Below are 15,080 nucleotides of genomic sequence, written 5' to 3' on the forward strand. Positions count from 1 at the left end.
TCAGTTTCCTCACCTACAAAATTGGGGTAATAATAGTACCTACCTCGTGGAAGTGGAGTGGTTATAAGAACCAAGGGAGTTAGCATGTGTAAAGCACTTATAACAACACTGGCATTGAATCTGTGCTCAATAAATATATGTACTATTAGTCAACTTGCTTTTATAGTGACAGTCACTGTTGTCATGCCCAACAGTACCTAACTGCTCTGGGTGGGTGGGTAGGGATGGACTATACTAAAGCTGTTGCCCTCAGAAGGTACAAACTGGAATGAAAGGAAAGTAGCTTTCTCAGAATCCCTGGGCATAACATGATCACAGCCAGCTATCCAACTGTGACTCTGAACTCAAGTGAGGGCTGGTACAGCAAAGCAAGAGAACGTTATTCAGTAACAACAGCAGGTCTCAACTGTTGCTTCTGCGTGGTAAGGCAACTCCAGGGATGCTTGAAAAAGAAGTCCTGCTGGGGTGAACCTGAACATGATCTGGCAGCCAGGTCTCCATCCTGGGTCCAATTGCCAGTTGTGCCTGTACGTGAGCCCCCAAAACTGGGTGGTCTAATTAGGTGGGCAATGATATCTCCAGTCATGCTTAACGGGAACATTCCAGGTTTCCAAGGAATGATGGTCATCCGTCCTTGAAAAAGTCAGAATTGGAACCTTACGTGTCATCTCATTGCCTGTTTATAATGCTGGCTTGAACTAAGAGCTGGGGCTATAAACCAAGTTATAGGATGCTGACTGGGTGTTTCATGCTGTTCAAGAAATTGGCTACCAGATTTCAAGACTGTAGGCAAAGAAAGTGTATTGTAAAGACGGCCTCCAACGATGGCCAGACACCTCTCTCAGGCTGATTAAGAGGGAACAAAACCTGTCTTCTAACATAAACCAACAATACAGAACCCACTCACTCTTTTTAGTCTAGTTTAAAACCAAACCTGGAGCATTGCAGAAAGAGACTGACGGAGTCATTGAAGTCATGAGTCATAAGTTTGTGGGTTGTTTTCTCTAACCCAGACTATGCAAGAGAGTCCCAAGAAAATCACTTGTTGAAATTGTGGGTAAGTGTGGGAAGGGCAAAGTGATATATTATCCCCAAATTGGACATCTGTGTAAAGGACTGATTTGCTGATTTGCAGCTGAGCCTATCTGAGCAGAGGAAGAGAGCGATGAATATGAAGTTAGGGCAGGTGATGGTAGAATAGCCTGTGCTCCCACTGTTGGTCACAGCAATGGGTGCATGAATTTCCCGTGAGCCACACAGACACTGAAGAAGGTTTGAGCAAGGTTTGGGGCATGTTGCTGTTACCCCAACTGAGAAGGCTGAGCTGCAGGTAACTCAGCTCCTGCAGCTAGAAATTGCAGGAGGTTCTTGGAAGATATCAAGTCAGATGTAACTGTCCCATGTTGGAGAGCTAAGGAGTGGGGAGCCCCTCACCCATCCTCACTCCCATGCAGGGCCCCCAAAGGATGCATTCAGGCCTGCCACACACAGGGCTTTTGGGGGCAGTGTTTGCCAGAGGAGAAGTAGCAGCCTAAAGAGGATCCTGACAGGTGGCTGACAAGGACAGATTGGGTGCAGAGAGAAGATTATTCAGAGGTTACTTTGATTTTAAATTAATACTCCATTTATTAAAAACCCAGTTCTTTCTGAAGCTTTTAAGTTCAGCCTACAGATCTTATTATTCTATTTATAGTTCCAGCCATAATTAACAATTGCTTTTTAAGAAGCTGTAGTTAACATTTAGTGTGATTTACAAACTTAGTTCAACTCCTTTAAATATTTTAAGTTGAATTTATACATTAAATTATTAAATATATCTAATTTCCTTTTTAAGTGTCCCAGGTGTCTGGTTGAACAGCAACAACAACAAAAATCCACCTTTCTATGTGCTTGAATAACTCTTATCAATCTAATAAATTAAACTTATAAAAAGGTAAAACTTAAGACTTCTTAAATGTTCTAATGCAAATAGATAAATAGTAAGATTTTTACTTAAAGTTACAAGTTCATTTTTTAAAATTAATTTTTATTGGAGTATAGGTGCTTTACAATGTGTTAATTTCTACTCTACAGCAAAGTGAATCAGCTATACGTATACATATATCCCTTCTTTTTTGGATCTTCTTCCCATTTAGATCACCACAGAGCACTGAGCAGAGTTCCTTGAGCTATACAGTAGGTTCTCATAAGTTATCTATTATATACATAGTATCAATAGTGTATATATGTCAATCCCAATCTCCCAATTCATCCCATCCCCATCTTTCCCCCTTGATATCCATATGTTTGTTCTCTACGTCCGTGTCTCTATTTCTGTCTTGCAAATAAGATCATCTGTATCATTTTTCTAGATTCCACATATATGTGTTAATGTATGATATTTGTTTTTCTCTTCCTGACTTACTTCACTCTGTATGACTGTCTCTAGGTCCATCCACATCTCTACAAATGACCCAATTTCATTCCTTCTTATGGCTGAATGATGTTCCATTGTATATATGTACCACATCTTCTTTATCCATTCCTCTGTTGATGAACATTTAGGTTGCTTCCAGGTCCTGGCTATTGCAGATAGTGCTGCAATGAACTTAGGGTGCATGTGTCTTTTTCTTTTTTGCCCATTTTTATTTTTTTTAATGTTTATTTGTTATTTATTTATTTTTTCTTATTAGTCATCCATTTTATACACATCAGTGTACACACGTCAATCCCAGTCTCCCAGTTCATCACACCCCCACCCCTCCCCACCCCTGCTCCTTTCCCCACTTGGTGTCCATACGTTTTTTTTCTCTACTTCTGTGTCTCAATTGCTGCTCAGCAAACCGGTTCATCTGTACCATTTTCTAGGTCCCACATATATACGTTAATATACAATATTTGTTTTTCTCTTTCTGACTTACTTCACTCTGTATGACAGTCTCTAGATCCATGACGTCTCTACAAATGACCCAATTTCGTTCCTTTTTATGGCTGAGTAATATTCCATTTTATATATGTACCACATCTTCTTTATCCATTCCTCTGTCGATGGGCATTTAGGTTGCTTCCATGACCTGGCTATTGTAAATAGTGCTGCAATGAATACTGGGGTGCATGTGTCTTTTTGAATTATGGTTTTCTCTGGGTATATGCCCAGTAGTGGGATTGCTGGGTCATAAGGTAATTCTATTTTTAGTTCTTTAAGGAAACTCCATACTGTTCTCCATAGTGGCTGTATCAATTTACATTTCCACCAACAGTGAAAGAGGGTTCCCTTTTCTCCACACCCTCTCCAGCATTTGTTGTTTGTAGATTTTCTGAAGATGCCCATTCTAACCGGTGTGAAGTGATACCTCATTGTAGTTTTGATTTGCATTTCTCTAATAATTAGTGATGTTGAGCAGCTTTTCATGTGCTTCTTGGCCATCTGTATGTCTTCTTTGAAGAAATGTCTATTTAGGTCTTCTGCCCATTTTTAGATTGGGTTTTATTTTTGTTTGGTTTTTTTTGTGGTACGCGGGCCTCTCACTGTTGTGGCCTCTTCCGTTGCAGAGCACAGGCTCCAGACGCACAGGCTCAGCAGCCATGGCCCACGGGCCCAGCAGCTCCACGGTATGTGGGATCCTCCCAGACTGGGGCACGAACCCGCATCCCCTGCATCGGTAGGCGGACTCTCAACCACTGTGCCACCAGGGAAGCCCTGTTTGTTTTTTTTAATATTGAGCTGCATGAGCTGTTTATATATTTTGGAGATTAATCCTTTGTCTGTTGATTCATTTTGTAAATATTTTCTCCCATTCTGAGGGTTGTCTTTTCAACTTGTTCATGGTTTCCTTTGCTGTGCAAAAGCTTTTAAGTTTCATTAGGTCCCATTTGTTTATTTTTGTTTTTATTTCCATTACTCTGGCGGGGGGATCAAAAAATATATTGCTATGATTTATGTCAAAGAGTGTTCTTCCTATGTTTTCCTCTAAGAGTTTTATAGTGCCCAGTCTTACATTTAGGTCTCTAATCCATTTTGAGTTTATTTTTGTATATGGTGTTAGGAATTGTTCTAATTTCATTCTTTTACATGTAGCTGACCAGTTTTCCCAGCACCACTTATTGAAGACACTGTCTTTTCTCCATTGTATACCCTTGCCTCTTTTGTTATAGATTAATTGACCATAGGTGTGCGGGTTTATCTCTGGGCTTTCTATCCTGTTCCATTGACCTATATTTCTGTTTCGGTGTCAGCACTATTCTGTCTTGATTGCTGTAGCTTTGAAGTATAGTCTGTAGTCAGGGAGCCTGATTCCTCCAGCTCCATTTTTCTTTCTCAAGATTGCTTTGGCTATTTTGGTCTTTTGTGGTTCCATGCAAATTGTGAAATTTTTTGTTCTAGTTCTGTGAAAAATGCCGGTGGCAGTTTGATAGGGTTTGCATTGAATCTGTAGATTGCTTTGGGTATTAGAGTCATTTTCATAATGTTGATTCTTCCAATCCAAGAACATGGTATATCTCTCCATCTGTTGGTATCATCTTTAATTTCTTTCATCAGTGTCTTATAGTTTTCTGCATATAGGTCTTTTGTCTCTTTATGTAGGTTTTTCCTATGTATTTTATTCTTTTTGTTGCAATGGTAAATGGGAGATTTTCCTTAATTTCTCTTTCAGATTTTTCATCATTATGCTATAGGAATGCAAGAGATTTCTGTGCATTAATTTTGTATCCTGCAACTTTACCAAATTCTTTGATTAGCTCTAGTAGTTTTCTGGTGGCATCTTTAGGATTCTCTGTGTATAGTATCATGTCATCTGCAAACAGTGACAGGTTTACTTCTTTTCCAATTTGTATTCGTTTTATTTCTTTTTCTTCTCTGATTGCTGTCACTAGGACTTCCAAAACTATGTTGAATAATAGTGGTGGGAGTGGACAGCCTTGTCTTGTTCCTGATCATAGAAGAAATGCTTTTAGTTTTTAACCATTGAGAATGATGTTTGCTGTGGGTTTGTCATATATGGCCTTAATTATGTTGAGGTAGATTCCCTCTATGCCCACTTTCTGGAGAGTTTTTATCATAAATCGGTGTTGATTTTATCAAAAAAATTTTCTGCATCTTTTGAGATGATCATATGGTTTTTATTCTTCAATTTGTTAATATGGTGTATCACATTGATTGATTTGCATATATTGAAGAATCCTTGCATCTCTGGGATAAATCCCACTTGATCATGGTGTATGATCCTTTTAATGTGTTGTTTGATTCTGTTTGCTAGTATTTTGTTGAGGATTTTTGCATCTATATTCATCAGTGATATTGGTCTGTAATTTTCTTTTTTTGTAGTATCTTTGTCTGGTTTTGGTATCAGGGTGATGGTGGCCTCATAGAATGAGTTTGGGAGTGTTCCTTCCTCTGCAATTTTTTTGGAAGAGTTTGAGAAGGATGTGTGTTAGCTCTTCTCTAAATGTTTGATAGAATTCGTCTGTGAAGCCATCTCGTCCTGGACTTTTGTTTGTTGGAAGATTTTGAATCACATTTTCATTTTCATTACTTGTGATTAGCCTGTTCATATTTTTTATTTCTCCCTGGTTCAGTCTTGGAAGGTTATACCTCTCTAAGAATTTGTCCATTTCTTCCACGTTGTCCATTTTATTGGCATAGAGTTGCTTGTAGTAGTCTCTTAGATGCTTTGTATTTCTGTGGTGTCTGTTGTAACTTCTCATTTTTCATTTCTAGTTTTATTGATTTGACTCCTCTCCCTCTTTTTCTTGATAAGTCTGGCTAATGGTTTATCAATTTCGTTTATCTTCTCAAAGAACCAACTTTTAGTTTTATTGATCTTTGGTATTGTTTTGTTTCTAGTTCATTTATTTCTGCTCTGATCTTTATGATTTCTTTCCTTCTACTAACTTTGGGTTTTGTTTGTTCTTCTTTCTCTAGTTCCTTTAAGTGTAAGGTTAAATTGTTTATATGAGATTTTTCTTTTTTCTTGAGGTGGGCTTGTAGAGCTATAAACTTCCCTCTTAGAATTGCTTTTGCTGCATCCCATAGGTTTTGGATCGTCATGTTTTCATTGTCATTTGTCTCTAGGTATTTTTTTATTTCCTCTTTGATTTCATCAGTGATCTCTTGGTTATTTAGTAACGTATTGTTCAGCCTCCATGTGTTTGTGCTCTTTGTTTTTTCCCTGTAATTGATTTCTAATCTCATAGTTTTGTAGTCAGAAAAGATGCTTGATATGATTTCAATTTTCTTAAATTTACTGAGGCTTGATTTGTGACCCAAGGTATGATCCATCCTGGAGAATGTTCCATGCACACTTGAGAAGAAAGTGTAATGTGCTGTTTTGGGGTGGAATGTCCTATAAAAATCAAATAAATCTATCTGGTATATCGTGTCATTTAAAGATTTTGTTTCCTTATTAATTTTCTGTTTGTATGATTTGTCCATTGGTGCAAGTGAGGTGTTAAACTTCCCCACTATTATTGTGTTACTGTCGATTTCCTGTTTTAGAGCTGTTAGCAGTTGCCTTAGGTATTGAGGTGCTCCTATGTTGGGTGCATATATATTTATAATTGTTATATCTTCTTCTTGGATTGATCCGTTGATCATTACATAGTGTCCTTCCTTGTCTCTTGTAACTTTCTTTACTTTAAATTCTATTTTATCTGGTATGAGTATTGCTACTCCAGCTTTCTTTTGATTTCCATTTGCATGGAATATCTTTTTCCATCCCCTCACTTTCAGTCTGTATGTGTCCCTAGGTCTGAAGTGGATCTCTTGTAGACAGCCTCTATATGGGTCTTGTTTTTGTATCCATTCATCAAGCCTGTGTCTTTTGGTTGGAGCATTTAATCCATTCACGTTTAAGGTAATTATCAATATGTATGTTCCTATTACCATTTTCTTAATTATTTTGGGTTTGTTCTTTGTAGGTCCTTTTCTTCTCTTGTGTTTCCCACTTAGAGAAGTTTCTTTAGCATTTGTTGTAGAGCTGGTTTGGTGGTGCTGAATTCTCTTAGCTTTTGCTTGTCTGTAAAGCTTTTGATTTCTCCATCGAATCTGAATGAGATCCTTGCTGTGTAGAGTAATCTTGGTTGTAGGTTCTTCCCTTTCATCACTTTAAGTATATCATGCCACTCCCTTCTGCCTTGTAGAGTTTCTGCTGAGAAATCAGCTTTTAACCTTATAGGAGTTCCCTTGTATATTATTTGTCATTTTTCCCTTGCTGCTTTCAATAATTTTTCTTTGTCTTTAATATTTGCCAATTTGATTACTATGTGTCTTGGCCTGTTTCTCCTTGGGTTTTTCCTGTATGGGACTCTCTGCGCTTCCTGGACTTGGGTGGCTATTTTCTTTCCCACGTTAGGGAAGTTTTCGACTATAATCTCTTCAAATATTCTCTCAGGTCCTTTCTTTCTCTCTTCTCCTTCTGGCACCCCTATTATGCGAATGTTGTTGTGTTTAATGTTGTCCCAGAGGTCTCTTAGGCTGTCTTCATTTCTTTTCATTCTTTTCTCTTTATTCTGTTCTGCAGCAGTGAATTCTGCCATTTTGTCTTCCAGGTCACTTATCCGTTCTTCTGCCTCAGTTATTCTGCTATTGATTCTTTCTAGTGTAGTTTTCATTTCAGTTATTTTATTGTTCATCTCTTCGTTTGTTCTTTAATTCTTCTAGATCTTTGTTAAACATTTCTTGCATCTTCTCGATCTTTGGCTGCATTTTTTTTTTTCTGAGGTCCTGGATCATCTTCACTATCATTATTCTGAATTCTTTTTCTGGAAGATTGCCTATCTCCATTTCATTTAGTTGTTTTCTTGGGTTTTATCTTGTTCCTTCATCTGGTACATAGCCCTCTGCCTTTTCATCTTGTCTATCTTTCTGTGAATGTGATTTTTGTTCCACAGGCTGCAGGACTGTAGTTCTTCTTGCTTCGGCTATTGGCCCTCTTGCATGTGTCTTTTTGAATTATGGTTTTCTCAGGGTATATGCCCAGTAGTTGGATTGCTCGGTCATATGGTTGTTCTATTTTTAGTTTTTCAAGGAACCTCCATACCGTTCTCCATAGTGGCTGTATCAATTTACATTCCCACCAACTATGCATGAGGATTTCCTTTTCTCCACACCCTCTCCAGCATTTATTGTTTGAAGAAGTTCAAATTTATTACTCAATTACCCATTTTGAAATAGAATCACAAGATTGGCCTGCTACTCTAATAGGTAAATTCTCTTAAACAATGCAAGTACCTAAATCATAAATGTATACAGATTCCTTATAAAAATACTATGCTATAGGTTTAATTCTCTTAATATTTTTATACTAATTCTAAATCTTGGGGCTAAAAATGTAGTTTCTCACTAAGAAGATAATTTGGTCATCCAAGAAATTTGAAGGATACCCTTCTCAATAGTTGAAATTGAAAGATAATCAGTTTAGGGACAAGGGTACATAGTCCTCTAAGCCCACACCATTCAGGTCCCAGGTCACTCATGGAATTCTGAATCCGCCACCTACCTGCTTCTTCACTTGATTGGATTTGTATTTATTTGGCCCTTAGGATATTTATATGCATTCCTGCCTAATTTTTTCTATCTCTTAGGCCACAAAATTTTTATATCTGTAAAAGATAATCAATGGGTTAATTAATTGATCTCCAATTGAATTCTGAATATCTCTACGGCTTGGTCTGTCCCTAACTCACCAACTCCAAGGTCATTCTATGTACAACCTAGGATGACCCTTGCCCTCTTCTTATTCCTGCCTTTCATTTCTCAATCCCAATTAAGTTGGAACTAGGATAGGAAGAGAGAATAATTCTCTTCCCCTCTAGTTTACTGAGGCCACAGGTCAAGCCTGAGCTGAAGAGAGGGGAGGAAAGGAGATGAGCATCTTAAATTGGAGTGGCATGGACTTTTTAATAACTGAAAATGAATGGAAAATTATGGGGTTTGTTTGAGAGGTCAAAAAGGGAAAGAAAGGGAGAGTCAACAGAGTAGAATTGAAGACAATGATCAGAAAACAAAACTTGTTTGGTGTTTATATATTGTTGAGTTCAAATTGTTCTATAAACATGTAATACTTGAGCAAGGATAAATATTAAGACTTTTATTAAGCCTTAAGATGTGTATGGCTGTAATTGTTTCTGACTCTTAGAATATATGGACACTTGATCTTCCACATCATCTTCTTTGAGTCCCAGTTGCTAATTCTGGAACCAAAAAAAATTCCCCTTCAGTCTCTTGCTATGCTCTTCTCCTGAGTGATATTTTGCTCCATTACAAAAATGCACAGGAAAGTCTTGGTCCAGAATTCTATATTTCTTGTGTCATCTCCAGATCATTCTCATCTCTTCATCGTGGTTTCACCCTCATGGCCCTGTTTCCATGTCTGAGGTCCCTGATGAGTCCAGCATATTTCTCAACTGTTGAACAAAAATTCATAATGTATCCTGGATATGAATCCCTTGCCAGGGTCCCCAAGAAGATTGAAGCTCTCATCATGCCCTCCCCCTTTCTGAGAGCTTTATTCTCCATTTTAAATTTAGCTGCCTTTGGAGAAAGAAGGTGCCATGATGATTAAAACAACTGGCCAGAATCTGGACAAATCATACAGGCCCAGCACTGAAGGCTCTTTCTTTAATCTATGCCCCAGGCTCCAAGGCTAGAATAGGCCCTCCCCAGTCTCTAGGTCCAAGTGAAACCCCACCACCTCACTACAGCTGTGCATCCAAAATAAGGAAGAAACCCAGGCACCAAAGTAAGGAGACCAGAAGAGAAAATTAAACCCTTCAGTTGTAATGTGTTAAGTCATTGCAGCACTCAAAGGCAGCCATTCACATCATCCAAGAAGCCCTGAATAAATGTTTCAGTAATGAGACTTGCAGAAAGGAGCTTGTCACCTTGTGATAGTCTTTCTGCAAAGAGTTTGATTTAAGGTTGGTGTCAGAGCATGAACCATGTTAAAATACAATTACAAAAGAAACAGAAATTTCATTAGTGAATTGCAAGGAATAGCTTGGAACTGAAGAGGCTGGTGAGAGCTGATAGGTGTTGGCAGGGAGAAAAAGGGGAGAAGAAGCAGTATGTGAAGGAAGAAGCTGTTTGTCGCCCTGTGCCACACTGGAAGGAAGATGGAGATATCGACTTCAGGGACAGGGAGGGATAAAATGACTTCCTCCTTTCAATTAGGATTCATGACCCTCTCAGCGGATCTGGCACTTCTACCTCTTATTAGAGAGACCATTAGTATAACTGTAACCCTGTGTCCCCCATCTTCCCACCACCTCCCATCCAACACACATACCCTACTTCTCTGTTAATAGGATCTTGATTGGCTGTAGAAAATGTCATTTCTGGGGAATTTGGGTAAAAGGGAATTGGACGACTAGAGGCTGAAGGTCCAGCTCTATCACTTTCTATCAGTGGGACCACGTGTGTACCAGTACCTTATTAGCAAGTCACTAAACCCCTTTCTGAATCTGTTCCCTGTCTGTGATAAAGAGGTCCCTGGCACATAACAGGCACTCAGTAAACAGTACAAGACTGATAATTACATGGTTCCAAATGGATGGATCAAATCAGTGGTCTCAAAGGTGGGGGATGCATGCAACCCAGGTGTGCAAGATGCCTCAGAGGAGTGTGAGAAGAAAATATTATAATTTCTATTAACATGTACTTTTTATCTAAAAAAGAAGAAAATTAAGCTTCATTTATCATTATTTAATAGATTAGCATAGTTAATTTTGTAAAAGCACTTAGAAACTTATATGTGGCCAGCACACATAGTAAGCATTACAGATGGATTTGCTATATTTATATGATGTGTGTGTGGTGAGCACTCCAAATTATTTTTAATTATAGAGATATATAATTAAAAATTTTGACACCACTGTCTACACAATTAGTGTTCCAGAGGGATAAGGAAAAAGAAAGAGAGAGGGAAAGAAAGGCAAAAAAATAGGAAAAGGAGAGATCTCAGTTGGACTAGGGTATCCACAGATGGAGAGTGTTTGCTCCGGGGTACTTCCTATTACTCCTCTATCGTCACTCACTGGCCAGAGCTTCTCAGTTGTGATCTCAACTGGGCAGAAGCCAGCTGCGTATGTGTTTCTAGTCCTTTTTTTGAAATTTATTTTTCATTTAATTTTTAAATTTTTTTTTATTGGAGTATATTTGCTTTACAATGGTGTGTTAGTTTCTGCCCTATAACAAAGTGAATCAGTTTTACATATACATATGTCCCCATATCTCTTCCCTCTTGCGTCTCCCTCCCTCCCACCCTCCCTATCCCACCCCTCCAGGCGGTCACAAAGCACCGAGCTGATCTCCCTGTGCTATGCGGCTACTTCCCACTAGCTATCTACCTTAGGTTTGGTAGTGTATATATACATATATATAAGCCCATATATATATATATATATATATATGGGCTTTTACAGATTCTTTTCCCTTATAGGTTATTATAAAATATTGAGTATAGTTCCCTGTGCTATATAGTAGGTCCTTATTGATTATCTATTTTACATACAGTAGTATGTATATGTTAACCCCAACCTCCTAACTTATCCCTCCCCCTTTCCCCTTTGGTAACCATAAGTTCGTTTCTATGTCTGTGAGTATCTTTCTGTTTTGTAAATAAGTTCATTTGTATCCCTTTCTTTTTAGATTCCACATATAAGCAACATCATATGATATTTGTCTTTGTCTGGCTTACTTCACTTAGTATGATAATTTCTAGGTTCATCCATGTTGCTGCAAGTGGCATTGTTTTATTATTTTTTATGACTGAGAAATATTCCACTGTATATGTATACTACATCTTCTTTATCCATTCATCTGTCAACGGACATTTAGGTTGCTTCCATGTCTTGGCTATTGTAAACAGTGCTGCAGTGATCATTGGTGTACATGTGTTTCTATTCCTTTTGAAAGCATAAGAGGCAGTTGCTTTCCTTTGGGAATGGAGGACATCTACCAAGTCTCATTTCCTGCTCCCTTTCCTCAGGTGGTGGTAGGGAAAGGCAGTTAAAGCATGGGTCTAGTCCTATAAGGATGAGGATCTTTCAACATGCCACTTTTTACTTGGTGTCTGATGGAATCTCAAAACCAGATGGGATTTCAGGTGCTGGCCAAAGTGGAGTTAGCCCACCACAGCTCATCTCTCCAGATGATTACAATGAAAAACTCTGAGCACAGTAAAAAGAAACAAAACAAAACAAAAGGGAGAGCATCCAGGCTGGTGACCACATGGAGATGTGGGAAGACAGTTTTGCTCCCAGGGGCCATGGAACCTTCACACTGCTTCCCCACATACCTTGCCCTATGCATCTCTTCCATCTGACTATTCCTGAATTATATCCTTTTATAATACACTGGTGATCTACCATGTAGCTGACAGGGTCTGGGTGCTCTGGCCGGGTGTCAGGCCTGATACTCTGAGGTGGGAGAGCTGAGTTCAGGACACTGGTCCACCAGAGACCTCCTGGCCCCACATAATATGAATCAGTGAGAGCTCTCCCAGAGATCTCTGTCTCAATGCTAAGACCCAACTCCAATCAATGACCAGCAAGCTACAGTGCTGGATACCCCATGCCAAACAACTAGCAAGACAGGAACACAACTCCACCCATTAGCAGAGAGGCTGCCTAAAATCATACTAAGTTCACAGACATTCCAAAACATAATACCGGATGCAGTTCTGCCCACCAGAAAGACAAGATCCAACCTTATCCATCAGAACACAGGCACCAGTTCCTTCCAGAGGAAGCCTACACAACACACTGAACCAACCTTACCCACAAGGGGCAGACACCAAAAACAACAAGAAATACGAACCCACACCCTGCGAAAAGGAGACACCAAACACAGTAAGTTAAGCAAAATTAAGAAGACAGAGAAATACACAGCAGATGAAGGAGCAAGGTAAAAACCCACCAGACCAAACAAAAGAAGAGGAAATAGGCAGTCTACCTGTAAAAGAATTCAGAGTAATGATAGTAAAGATGATCCAAAATCTTGGAAATAGAATGGAGAAAACACAAGAAACTTTTAAGAAGAATATAGAAGAACTAAAGAGCAAACAAACAATGATGAACAACAAAACAAATGAAATTAAACATTCTCTAGAAGGAATCAATAGCAGAATACCTGAGGCAGAAGAACGGAGAAGTGACCTGGAAGAAGAAATAGTGGAAATAACTACCACAGAGCAGAATAAAGAAAAAGGAATGAAAAGAATTGAGGACAGTCTCAGAGACATCTGGGACAACATTAAATGCACCAACATTCGAATTATAGGGGTCCCAGAAGAAGAAGAGAAAGAGAAAGGGACTGAGAAAATATTTGAAGAGATTATAGTTAAAACTTACTTAATATGGGAAAGGAAATAGTTAATCAAGTCCAGGAAGTGCAGAGTCCCATACAGTATGAATCCAAGGAAAAAATGCCAAGTCACCTATTATTCAAACTATCAAAAATTAAGTACAAAGAAAAAATATTAAAAGCATCAAGGGAAAAACAACAAATAACATACAAGTGAATCCTCGTAAGGTTAACAGCTGATCTTTCAGCAGAAACTCTGCAAGCCAGAACAGAATGGCAGGACATATTTAAAGTGATGAAAGAGAAAAACCTACAACCAAGATTACTCTACCCAGCAAGGATCTCACTCAGATTCAATAGAGAAAGTAAAACCTTTACAGACAAATAAAAGCTAACAGAATTCAGCACAACCAAACCAGCTCTACAACAAATACTAAAGGAACTTCTCTAGGCAGGAAACACAAGAGAAGGAAAAGACCTACAAAAACAAACCCAAAACAATTAAGAAAATGGTAATAGGAATATACATATCAATAACTACCTTAATTATAAATGGATTAAATGCTCCAACCAAAAGACACAGACTGGTTGAATGGATACAAAAACAAGACACATATATATGCTGTCTATAAGAGACTCACTTCAGACCTAGGGACACAAACAGACTGAAAGTGAAGGGATGGAAAAAGATATTCCATGCAAATGGAAACCAAAAGAAAGCTGGAGTAGCAATTCTCATATCAGAGAAGACAAACTGTAAGATAAAGACTATTACAAGAAACAAAGAAGGACACTACAAAATGATTAAGGGATCAATCCAAGAAGAAGGTATAACAATTGTAAATATTTAGGCACCCAACAAAGGAGCACATCACTACATAAGGCAAATGCTAACAGCCGTAAAAGGGGAAATTGATACTAACATAGTCATAGGAGGGGACTTTAACACCCTACTTTCACCAATGGCCAGATCATCCAATATGAAAATAAATAAGGAAACACAAGGTTTAAATGATACATTAAACAAGATGGACTTAATTGATAATTATAAGACATTCCATCCCAAAACAACAGAATACACTTTATTCCCAAGTGCTCATGGAACATTCTCCAGGATAGATCATACCCTGGGTCACAAATCAAGCCTTGGTAAATTTAAGAAAATTGAAATCGTATCAAGTATCTTTTCCGACAACAACGCTGTGAGACTAGATATCAATTACAGGAAAAAAATCTGTAAAAAATACCAACACATGGCGGCTAAACAATAAGCTACTTAATAGTCAAGAGATCACTGATGAAATCAAAGAGGAAATCAGAAAATACCTAGAAACAAATGACACTGAAAGCACAACGACGCAAAGACTATGGGATGCAGCAAAAAACATTCTAAGAGGGAAGTTTATAGCAATTCAATCCTACCTCAAGAAACAAGAAACATCTCAAATAAACAACCTAACCTTACTCCTAAAGCAATTAGAGAAAGAAGAACAGAAAAACCCCAAAGTTAGCAGAAGGAAAGAAATCAAAAAGATCAGATCAGAAATAAATGAAAAAGAAATGAAGGAAACGATAGCAAAGATCAATAAAACTAAAAGCTGGTTCTTTGAGAAGATAAACAAAATTGATAAACCATTAGTCAGACTCATCAAGAAAAAAAGGGAGGAGACTCAAATCAATAGAATTAGAAATGAAAAAGGAGAAGTAACAACTGACACTACAGAAATACAAAGGATCGTGAGAGATTACTACAAGCAACTATATGCCAATAAAACTGACAATGTGGAAGAAATGCACA

General features: G+C 38.2%; 1 long non-coding RNA gene across 1 annotated transcript in view; it reads right to left on the reverse strand.

The window, feature by feature from the left end:
• The window catches only part of LOC132593609 (uncharacterized), a 72,642-nt gene that overhangs the window by 43,173 nt on the left and 14,389 nt on the right, over positions 1-15,080 (reverse strand). The window lies entirely within an intron of this gene.

The sequence above is a fragment of the Globicephala melas genome, chromosome 1 (assembly GCF_963455315.2).
Source record: "Globicephala melas chromosome 1, mGloMel1.2, whole genome shotgun sequence".
Taxonomy (NCBI): Eukaryota; Metazoa; Chordata; class Mammalia; order Artiodactyla; family Delphinidae; genus Globicephala; species Globicephala melas.